General features: G+C 39.1%; 1 pseudogene; it reads left to right on the forward strand.

Moving 5' to 3' along the window:
• Window positions 1–1884: 1884 nt before the first annotated feature.
• LOC105558782 overlaps window positions 1885–12155 on the forward strand; it is a 130314-nt pseudogene continuing 120043 nt past the window's right edge.

Consider the following 12155-nt stretch of genomic DNA (forward strand, 5'->3'; position numbering starts at 1 on the left):
ATTTAAACTTGATAGTTTTTTCGTTTTCTTTCTTAAACAATAATTTATGACGTAACGTGCCGAAGGGGACACTGTAGTGTCGAAACGCGTCCAATTTGTGTATTTAGGGCTGGTTGTCCTAATCTCTTGGTAAGATAACTAATAGTTAAATTATACCTCTATGTTTGTCTAATTTGAAGGAAGAACAAAGACATACATATGATTCAACGATTAGTTAATCTACCGAGAGGTTGGAACAATCTGCTCTTGATAAAATAATTTCTTCTTGTTATATCGTATCTTCCATTCTTTTTGCTCGTCATTTACATGGGTCGCGATACCGAAAAGTTATTACTATTATAGTAATGAGCGTGGTTGTCCCTAGTAGCACAATGCGTTGACCAAACATTGGTTAAACATTGGCCTAATTAGTTGCATCGGGCCAATGTTTAGCCAATGCACTGTGCTACTCTGGGAAAACAAAGACGGTTAGCAACCCATTTTGGGGCCCGCGATTAGTAATCGAATTATTTGGATTGTTCGTAATTCTACTCTGGGAAAAATTTTGACCGTTTTTTTGTAGTTAAGCAACTTAACATTTCGGTTAGTGCCCCTTAAGTGGAAACTATCTTTGCGTTACTGAATATCGACAGAACTAATTGAGAGAATTGATTAGTGTTACTTAAAAATTTTGGACATAGATAGAATAGCTAATTGCGATTTTTAGTTATGCGGGGTAAAATTTGTAAAAGATTAGAGTTACAAACAACCCAAATAATTCGATTACTAATTATGGGCCCCAAGATGGGTTGCTAACTGTCTTTCTTTTCCCAGAGTACTAGAGGTGTTTTATTTAAAAATATAAAATTATTTTCATTCCGATTTAATTTCGTTTATAAAAATTTTGTGAAGTTTGAAATTGCTGTCTCCACGAAGTCAGAAAGTCTGCGCACGTCTATGTACATCTGCGCATCGCCTTTGTATTGTGATAAATAGCGTCTTTGTATAGTGATAAGTTTGCACAATTAATTATAATCACATATATCGATCGTACTTCGACTAGCGTGTTCCAGTTAAAATGGCGCGCATTCGATCTCCAAATAGGAACAAATACGAGAAACGCCTGGTTCTGTTAAGGCCTGCGTCCACGATGCTAGTCTACGATGCTTGGTCCAAGTTCTAGTTCCGAAAAATGTGTGGCCAATCAATCTTGCAGCTTTCACGTACAGATTTCTTGAAACCAGAACTTGGACCAAGTTCTAGCATCGTGGATGCAAGTCTTTACGAAATATAATAATTTCGAAAGATTTACCTATCATATCGCACAGCCGGTTGCGAGTTATACAAAAATTTGATTTCCCCCGTTGCCTGACAATTGGTAAAATTGCAATTTCAACCTTAATCGATTCACGCGTCTCGCATTCAATTAATGTACGTGTCTTGCGGAGCACGGTGATTTAGGGAAATACAGTCGGAGAACTACAACACACGTTTCGGCAATCCGTGTTAATCTATATGCAACGCGTTATCGCTTACATCGCTTAACCCTTTACTTCCTCCGTATTTCCCCTTATAATATTAACACGATTTGCCGTATCGCATTTCGGCGCCGCGGTGCCGAGAATGCGGGCTCCTCCTCGCACACGTAGATTGCCGAGTTCCCCGCGCACTCGGCGTATCTCCGTGTGAGCGCCCGACTCACGAGGAGCGAGTGCTTGCACCACCACAATATCGCCGCGGCGCAACGAGGACGGCAATTGGTCTCCTCCACCCTCATGGATCTCGCTCGCTCGCACTCACACACCCTCGCCCTCGACAGACGACAATTCACGACGATCACGGGCCACGCCACGCACACCAGCGGACGCGTCTCGAGTGGGTCGTCTCTGTGGATCACGCGCGGCCTAGTGCGGCTCACGCACCCACGGTGCGTGCGACTGTTTTGTCACGCGTGTGGCCGACACGCGTGTGTGCACATCATACCGCCGCCGTCGTCGTCGTCGTCGTATTCGCCGGCTTACCTAAGTTTATTGTTAGAGGGACCGCGTAGCACACTGTAGACGGAGCTGGACGATTTAGTGCGTCTCGCAGGCCGGTCCGAGTATCACGTGCGCCGATCTATCTCGATCGTCTCGCGGCGATGTGGGCAGCGGAGTCCACAAGAGATGTATCAAGATCTCGGTGATGACGCGTAAAGGCGTGTGCAGGTGCCACTTAAGGTGACTCGCGAAATGAGGCAATTTAATTAATTTTCTATCGTCGTTACACTCCGATAAGTCTTTGTGAATGGATGTAAGTGACAGTGCAGTTCTTTGTAATCTGTTTGACAAGTAATTTCAGTCGAGTAATTTAAAATTGTGTAAAGTAACAACGAGCACAAAATGCAACAGTTGCGTAATCTAATTGCGTGATCTAATAAGCGTAAGGGGAGAACAGCTGAAATTTAAATTTTACAAATCATCTTCGTGTAAAATAAATTATTTGCTCGTCGATATTAAATAAACGTAACACGAGAACGCGATCGGCTGGTAAAAATAAAAAGATATAACTGGGATAGAAATGCGGGTGTATTTCTGCGATGGTAATTAAATCCGAAATAACAAGATTACGACACGACCCATTTTAAATACGTGGAGAAGAGGAACGGAGCCGGGGCGGAGTACCGGAAGCAAATAAAAACTGTCACAGTACGCATAGCTCCGACCTGTTTACACAGATACCACAATCTGCTCCCATTTTCCGTACAACCCTCCGTCACAAGCCCTGGAAATCAAGCGGGACGCAATGGCGAGATTCCGCGGGCGTCGCACCATCGGAGAACCGCCCGCTCCATCGAATGACGGAGGTGCTGCGGAGTGAGGGAGAGTGAAAAACGAGAAATTAGGATTTCGAGGACAGCGAAGTGCTTGGAACACGAAAAACCAATTGCACGAGGACTCAAGAGGGGTTGGTGGATAGTCGAAAGCGCGATAGCTCGATGAGAGTCCGAGGACGGTGAAGATAGACACATTGTTTACTCCAAAAATAGTGTTTCTATAAAACTGTCAGGCAAATTGCTGCGTACGTCAAGGGTGAGAAGAACGGGTAATATTTTAATGAACATTTGACCAAGCGCGTGCGAGGGTGGGTGGGAGAGAGGGAGGGAGAGGAGGGGGGGGGGCTTAAAAATAAACATAGATCATTTCATTAATGAAGCACATTAAATGAATAAGGTTTTAAATTTTTAAGATGACACTGAGGACTGATGAAAAATTAAAGTTCAAACGTATAGCAAACTAACAAACTCTATTGACGACTTCTTATTTTCCGCCTCGGATTCTCTTCCGCGCGCTTGCTTGTTTCCGTTGAATTTTGGAGAAAAGTGGAGGTGCAACGCTTTGTCTCTTAATTTATTTTCTCTCTCTTATTTCATTCCACGCGTTTCTTAACTTTACATGTCAATGTATCTCGGCGGAAACGTTAAACAAGAGTAAATTTCACTCACGATTACAACAAAAATTCACACGTCCACGAGAGAAAGTGCGGACACGGCTCGATGGAAATTTCGATGCCGCAAAGTGAAATAGGTAAACTAATATTGTTGACAACATCGACCCCACGCAAAATCGTTACCTGCCACCGCCAAGGACAAAACGGCGAGCGGATGTCGAAAATTTCGTCCTTTCGAAGAAGCGGTTCATCCGGGCTGCCGATGCTAAAATTATTCCACCGCTTGTGAATCGCTGAGCCTTTTTTCGTCACCGTGCTCGTCGGCACGAGGGGCCCGCGACATTTTAATGTCATTTCAAGCTCGGCTCTCCCGAGGCTAATACATTCTTAAATGCGTCGACAGTTTCGTTTCCCTCTCTCGATTTAAGACCCGCGTCTCTTTTACTTTCTCTCTTTCGACTTCAAAATTCTAATTAACTTTGGTAATTACGTATGCGGGATAGAAGGGTTTTACACACTCCGTTACGCCGGTGACGAGCAAGAAAAAGGGAGAGAAAAGCTATCGTTAGACAATCGCGCGTGTTTTTGGAAATAAATCGATATAATTATTTATCGTATCGCTTCAGATCTCCGAGATTTCGCTATTTTGTCACTTTTAATGTTTTTAAAGCTAGTCTTGAACTTAAAGGTCAAAAAGAAATTTTACGTTGAAATGGGAAAGTTAAAACGACAAGATTAAATAAGTGTCATAAATAATATCTTGAAGAACAAAAGGCTTTATGTAATATTAAATGCAAACTTTATATACAGTTTAAAATATACAAGTTCACAAAAGAGAACGAAAAATATTAAGCAAAATTTAGAATATTGAATTGCCAGTGATTAATTAACAATTAGGTTGAATAGTTCCGACACAACTGGCTACAGGAAACTTTCTTTATTATAACACTACGGTTCGGCCATGGGTTTTGGCTCTTTTCAAGAGTATTCTACAGCTTCTAGTCGGCGTATGGCATGTGATCAAATGCCATTAGACCCACTGGACAGAAAATATTAACTTTTTTTATTCTTCAACGTCATCTCTTGCGCAAAAATATTAATTTTGCACTTTTGATAAATTTTTGCAAGATGTATTATTTCGTTTATTGCGATTACGCTGCGATCTAGATTTCACTTCATCCCGCGTACATTTTTATTTTCATCCAACTTGAAATCCATTTCATTAATCCTTGAGAAAATTTCGTTTTGCTTGTCCACGCGTTGCCCTGCAACAAAAATTATTTTTCGACGTTATTTTCTTCCCCTTCCCTTCGTTCACACGAGTCTTCCCTCGCTCGACGATGTCATATAAGTGTTTGAATTTTAATTCGTCCCGTCCGGAAAATTTCGTTATTCCCAGCGTGCTCGTACGCTGCATGTCGTACATTCACGCCGTGTTATCGCGCGCGCGCACGTGTGTGCGTTGCACACAAACGCGTTTTACGTGTTCCCAGTTTTATATCCCACCCAGCGCACCTGTGCAATACACTCGGTCGCTATCTCGCGCCCGCATCTCGCTCCTTTCGCCCGTTCCCCATCAAGCTCCGTAGCTTAACAAGGGCATTAATTAATAATACCTCCCAGGGATAATTTGTGTCTGCCGTCTTGCATCAGCATTGTCATTGTCCGCGGAGTCGACGTCTAACCCTTTGTGCATCGCGATGCATCTTAAAACTAACCCGGCGCAATTCATGCACCACACATGCACACAAAAACACGTACACACGCACTGTGTGTTTGAATTGATCCAGTTTTCTGGACGCAATCCTAAAGGCCTGTGTCCACGATGCTAGAACTTGGATCAAGTTCTAGCATCGTGGACTCAGGCCTTAAGAGTTTGAAAAGTAATGAAAATAACACGAGGGCTAACTAACAGGAAAGCCAATTTTTTAAATTGATCTTTATTACGTTTGAAGAACGGCTCCAGTGTCTCTTGACGTTATTTTGTGAAGAATAATAAAATCGTAAAATAATACCTCGACAAACTTTTTGATAGTCTTACGAAATCGCGGATTTTGCAAACACGTATGATATTTACGGATTTTATTTCGGCGTGAGATAACTAGAGCAAGATTAGGTTCAGCGGTCGTGCACGCATTCACAACTAGAAATATTATTTTTACGTACAGCTCGGTGTTTTGTGTTTGTTCCGTTATTTCACTAATTTGCGACGTGAACTTTCAAGTTGTACAGAGATATGTAAAATCCGCAATGGTCTATGAGTTTTATTTTTGACGCGTTGTTTTGGAAACACGATTCTAGTTCAATGTAAACATATTATTTGTACATGTAACATATTATAACAATACTTTGAGATAGAATTAAGACATGTAGTTGTAGAGTATAAAACATATCCTCGATGTTTTCGTAAGTTTTTTTTTAGAATATACATACTGTTCTTAATTAACAATGAAATTAAACAGAACAATTGACAGTATTAAATGTTTCATCAATTTTATCACATGTGTGTGCAAATGTACTTTCCACGATTTTTAGTTTTGAACCAAAGTTCGTTTGAAAAATTTTCCTTATTATTTTATAAATTCATATTATAAGCAAAATTAATTTTAATAAGATGCTAAAAATCGATAATAATAATGTATGTACTTCAACGTTTAGAAAAAAACATTATTCTGTCGTTCGGATTTCTCATGCCCTATTGAATTCGTCATTTTATGCGCATTTCATGGTTCGACACGTCCTTCATAAAATCACGCCGTGATATTTTCAAACCAGTATGCTTTTTATGGCTGCATGTTCCTGAATTTTCCGTGAAAATGGTCAATTTGAACGTTACGCATTCAAGTGTCGCCATTCATAGCGGAATAACTTTTAACATTTTCATCAATAACAGATTTGACCATTCTACCGAAATTAAAATCACTTTCCATGTTGCTCATTATTTTTTATTAATACCGGAATTATTTCATCCTTGAATCTTTTCTGTCTGCACACATACGTTATTTATGGTATAAGCACATTTTTGTAAAAGTACATAAATTTATATATTTCCATTATTAACAGTGTAATCGCTACACTTATTATGTATGTAATTTTACATACTTTTTTTACGGTGTGTGGTGGCCGTGCGTTAAATAAATTCCATTGCATCGCGACATTTCGATGACTGAAATTGTCGCCAGTAAGACAGCGTTTTCTTTCACGCTGTGATAGAAAATAATTTCTTGAAACTTGTGGTACACGAAAATGACTCGAAGACGACGATGACCATAGTAATGATGTCGATGGGGCTTGTACGTGCCGGTACAAAGCCCACCGGCGAATTAATTAAAGGCGGAATGTCATTATCTGGCCACGCTTTAATTCGAATCGGGATCAATTTGATCTTGCAACGCGTAACTTCGTCGCTCTTTGTGCCGGAAATCAATGTCTTTATCCAGAAATGTGTTCATTAATGGAAAATCGAGACTTTTAGATGGAAATTAACGAGGTTGTTTTGAAAGATAGAGATGGAAAGAGCGCTGCTTCGACGATCCATCTGCCCCCAATTAACCTACATGCGGATAAAATTCAGCGGCGTCGTTATCGAAATAGCTAAACATTTTAATTAAAACTGAACAAAATTTTAATGCTTAGAGCGAATTTACTACCAGGTTGGAATTATTATGACTATCGTAGGGGGAGGGGGGGAAAGACACGGTCCTAATTTACGCTTGACATTATCAATTGCGGAAGGATTGTGTTATTTTTTACAAAATCAAAATTGTAGCTTGAAACAAACATCCAAGCGCATACTGCAATATATTTGTCTAGATTATTTGAACGATTAAACTTTTGAATATAATACCATAATCTCATTACACTGATGCATAAATTAATCATTTGTACAAGAAATTGTTACGAAAAAAAAGAGGGAAAAAGTTACGGAGTTATACAAAATTATGATCACTGTAATTACTTTAATTAAGTAATGTCACTCATCTCGGTGTACGTGCGGCAAAGGCGCGTTATAAATAAAGTGCGATAAAAACGAATTTATGATCTTTACTAGAAACAGAAGCCGCCAGCATCGGTCTGATTCATCCATTTAGTCTAAACTTAGCCAATTCCTGTCACAAATTGAACATGTCCTCCCTATCGTAAAGAACGTAAACCGTGTGAGAACTCCTTTTAATGAAACGAACATTGCTTCCTTCTTCTTCCTCTCCTTCAATTAATTTTTACGTCATCATAAATTAATTTAATTAAAATAGTACACGGAGAAAAGACTGTTAAATTAAAAAAAAATTAAGTCGCTTATTAAATGTTAACGTCACGGGCTGCCACAAACGTAAATAATTCACTCAATTGTATCTGTTGGGGATTTTAATTTTGAGCATTGAACTAAATATCCAGATTATTGAGACAACTATCTGACGTTTTTCATTCATTAATACTTAATGTTGTTTCAACGAGTTTATTTCAGTTACACTGATCTCGTTGATATAACATCTTTTATTTTCCGCGTATGTGTTTCGTCGCGGCTCGAAACGCGGGTGGAATCTTTAGCTTTCGTATATTTTTAGATTTTATCCGCGCGACTTCCTTGGAGAATAAGTTTAATGTTTCTTTAGAAATTCCATTCTCTTTCTTCTTCGGTTATTTATGTAATTATAAACAGAATAATTGTGAAATTACTCCGCCGAGCGCTGTAAATTCCTGCCATCCATTCGTAATGATGGCACGGTGCAGGAATTAAGACGGTCGTTTCACCGCCATTTAACTCCGTGCTGATCCATTTTATTGCGCGGAACGCGAATAATCGCGAAAATTAACTGCCAAAATTTATGACAAACGTAATGCATTCGTACGGGCACGCGTATAATACATCGTATCCGAATCTTAGTATCAAACGCCAGGGGCATGCTGAAATCGCATAAACGGATGCCATTTATCATGCTGCCAGGTCTTACTACGCTGGCTGAGTGACAGCGCGTTAAATTTAGCATTAATGATGCGGTTCCAGGTACTATAGCGAGACGGAAGTTCGTTAATTAGTTATCGCGGCGAAAAGTGTACGGCAACTTGTGCCACATTCCACGCATCTCGCCGTCTCTCCATCGCCGCACCGACAAATTTCAATCTCCTGCGATGATAACGGCTGCGTTTCGAGTTCTATCTCAATTCGCGTTATACTTTGAATGCACTGCACAAAGTCTAATTATCCATTTCAATTGTCGTTACAAAATCAACGTTTACGAGGGACGTTGCGTTTTTATATATTTTTATGTGTGTGAAATGAAAATTTCATCCGTTCAAATTTCATCAAAATTTCTATCTCTGATAAAAAATATTAGACTGGTAATATTTATTATGCGGTCAGAGGGTGAATGTTTTGGAAAGAAGATATAACTTATAGTTTTGAATATAATCGTGTTAGCTTGCGATTTAAAACCTGCAGCTGTTTTTATGATAATATGGATGATCTTAATTGCGAATAAAACTGAAGTACGCGCAATTGTAAATTACTGCAATTGAAAGGATATATCTTTTCCTTCAAGAATTTTATTGAAAATATTAAGAACTTCCTAGCAGAGTATCGAAACATTTACTTTAAAGTGCATTCCCCGATAAATTCAGTTACGAAATATAATGCAGGAATAAAAAGTTTAATTATAATTTTAAAAGTATATAATTAAAATTAAAAGTTTAATTTTAATTATATACTTTTGTGCAATTTGAAAGTAAGAAGTGATTACCACATGAAATAAGTAAAAAAAGATACGATTGGTGAGACAATTATACGTATAAATACTTAAAAAAATTGACTTGCATGCTGCGAAATAAATCGATCGTTGAACAGAGCAAATCTTTGATACAAGCAACTCGGATGATTTCTACAATTACCCTTAATCGCCTATTTTAACTATCCAATATCAAGGTACGAAAGGTTACCGCGAGGAAGAAACGACTTTCGTGCGCAGAGTGGAAACTAGTTTTCGGTGATATAACTTCAATCACCGAAATTTTATCGGACTCGTTTACGAGTGGAATTTCCCCGTGTAACACAAAATCAAAATGCTACGATAAAACAACTCGTATTGTGAAAAAGGGAGGTCGTTTCAGCGCGTGTCTTTCGCAAGTCGGCCGCCCGCACAATGCAGCCAGCCACACCCGATGCAATCGCATCCTATTAATGAATGTAGTTCGCATCCGCGGCACGCGCTTTAAGATCGTTACGAAATCTCGCGTCACGTGTACGAGAACCGAAAGTGGAAGGCGGGAAGGAAGGAAGGAAGGAAGAAAGGGAGGGAGGAAGGAAGCACGTGAGGCATTATTAAACTTCTCGCGCTCTAATCCGAGTGTAACGCGCGTGGTTTACGTGGTCGGAACGAAAACTATGCGGCACGATGAGCGGGCCAAGAAGAATCGGTGGTGGCCTAGCGAGCGGGAAAAAGCTGGACTGCTGCCAAAAGGTGCATCAAGCTCGGGGAGTATTGCTGGTGTACTTGAGCATCTGTGCATTGCTGCCCGGCGCTATTTTCACCGGTGAGTATCGACGATTTTCTTCGCATAATCGCGGGCCGATGGGGTAAACCGCTGACCACAATCATGTACACCAATGCCTACTAATGCCCAATGGGCATCACTGTATCTTCTTGTCTTATTTTATCTGATTTCTCGTGTTTTATTCTATTTTATCTTGTTTTGTCTTTATATCCATCAATGGAACGTGTTCGTCCCAGAAATAGCATAACGCATACGTTATGGACTATTTAAAAAAAATAGCTGGATTTTATTATAAAGCGATATAGAAAATAAGAGATGAGCTATTTAAGAAATGGCTGAATTTTATTGTGGAATGATATAGAAAATAATTGATGAATTATACTTAATTATAATTGCCAACATAAAGCTTGTATAAAAATTTGTTTCAAGTAGAGTGTACTTATAAACCTACACTCTATATTAATTTTGAGCACACATTTAACTTTCAATCACGTATATTTTCTGACAGATACGTTTAGTCATGTATATACATATATAATTTTTTATTGTTAAATTTATAAATATTTATATATTTAAGGAAAAATTATATATATCTTATCATATATTTTTATGTCATTTCTTCAGAGATAAGTCTCGTTTCTTCAATCATTTCCTTATAAATTAAGTTACAACTAAATAACGTGAACTTTATTTGTTCCAAGATAGTTACTAATTAGATTTTTGACAGAAAATTTGATAAATGTTATGCAAAATGTTCTCACTCGGCTTGTAAAACAAACCGATCGCTTCTTATTAGAGGGTAAGTACCTCACAAATCGCGCTATCACGTACCGTCGTCAACGACGCCAGGCGTAACGACAATATGATTTCTGCGCGCGGATGCAGAACGCGGGAGTGAAACTTTTCTGCAGTCGTTCCTTAATATAGGGTTTCGCGGTCTCACCTGAGAAATGAAGTGCATAAATCACGGCGCTCATCAAGCCTCGCGTGGTCTCAATTTTGCAAAACTTTCCCCACAAATCTTTGCCGCCCGCCTAGGGCGCTGTCGTCTCCATCTTTTAAAGATTAGTTTAATGTCGTTCACGATGCTTGCCGCACTTCAACTTTATAATGAGAAAGTCGCGGCGACGGAACGAAATAAGCAGTAACACTTTGTATTATGTGGAAAATTCGAAGCATTATGAACTTTCCACATACAAAAAGTGCATACATTATGTCCCTAACATTCTGCTTAACACTTTAGTAACCTAATAACACGTAACGAATAATATTTTGCCCAGCCAGTTTATTTAAAAATAAATGAGAGATGTTAGTTTATTACAAATTAGTTTCTCTGTGGACGTTGTAATTTTTCCGTTGAAACATTGGTGCAATTATCTGAGAACTTTATAATGTTATATGTATACAGCATGTTAGTATTTTTATTCCCTTCTTCCCTTTCTAAAAAAGAGATGTTACCAGCACGAATGACGTTAATATCGAACAGTTGAGGCTTCTTTTCCGCGATATTGATTGGTTTTCTCGGAGCGCGGTGTGCTTCACTTTCCTTTTAGATTCATTGTAAATGAAGATTTGCAATTTAGAAATGTACATTTGTATACACTAACTCTTGAGGCAAAATCTCTAATCTTGCAGGTAATTAGAATTTAAGTAACAACGATTTTTGTTTCGAAACATAGTCTCGATTGTCGTTAATTTAATCAATACCAATAAATCCGCAGAATAATACACAAAACGTAGTAACAGTCACGGAATAAAGTAATGTAAAATATTAAGTACGGAATTTTCCATTACGTAGAGGGGACAACGAATTCTCAACTTTTTTTGGTGTTTTTCATTCGGCGCGGTGACGTACGATGTTTTTGCGTGTCATCGTGTACTGAAGGTCGCCGCGCTCTCTCACTCGCTCGCCGAACGTCGAGCCGGCAAGCAGTGCGCGAGAGTCGCTCCGTGCGTGTTATTACTTTAGCGTTATCGGTTTCCAAGACTCGATCGCGATAAATGCAGAGATAAAACACTATTGATTTGCACACCTTCATTAGTAACAAGTAACGATCCTTGACTAATTACTAAGCTTCTACAAGCTTGTAACGAGAAACGAATTGCATGTTGAGGCGACGGCTCTTTATCAACGTATACATATTTCACGAGACTAACTCGTCTAAAATTTGAAGGTAAATCGTGGTACTTTGTCGCGGTTACATCTCGTTTACGCACCGCGCTTTTAATTATCTATCAATTTCGTGTAATCTGTTACA

This window comes from Vollenhovia emeryi, unplaced genomic scaffold, assembly GCF_000949405.1.
Source record: "Vollenhovia emeryi isolate VEMERY1.0 unplaced genomic scaffold, V.emery_V1.0 DF939312.1, whole genome shotgun sequence".
In the NCBI taxonomy this organism is placed as follows: domain Eukaryota; kingdom Metazoa; phylum Arthropoda; class Insecta; order Hymenoptera; family Formicidae; genus Vollenhovia; species Vollenhovia emeryi.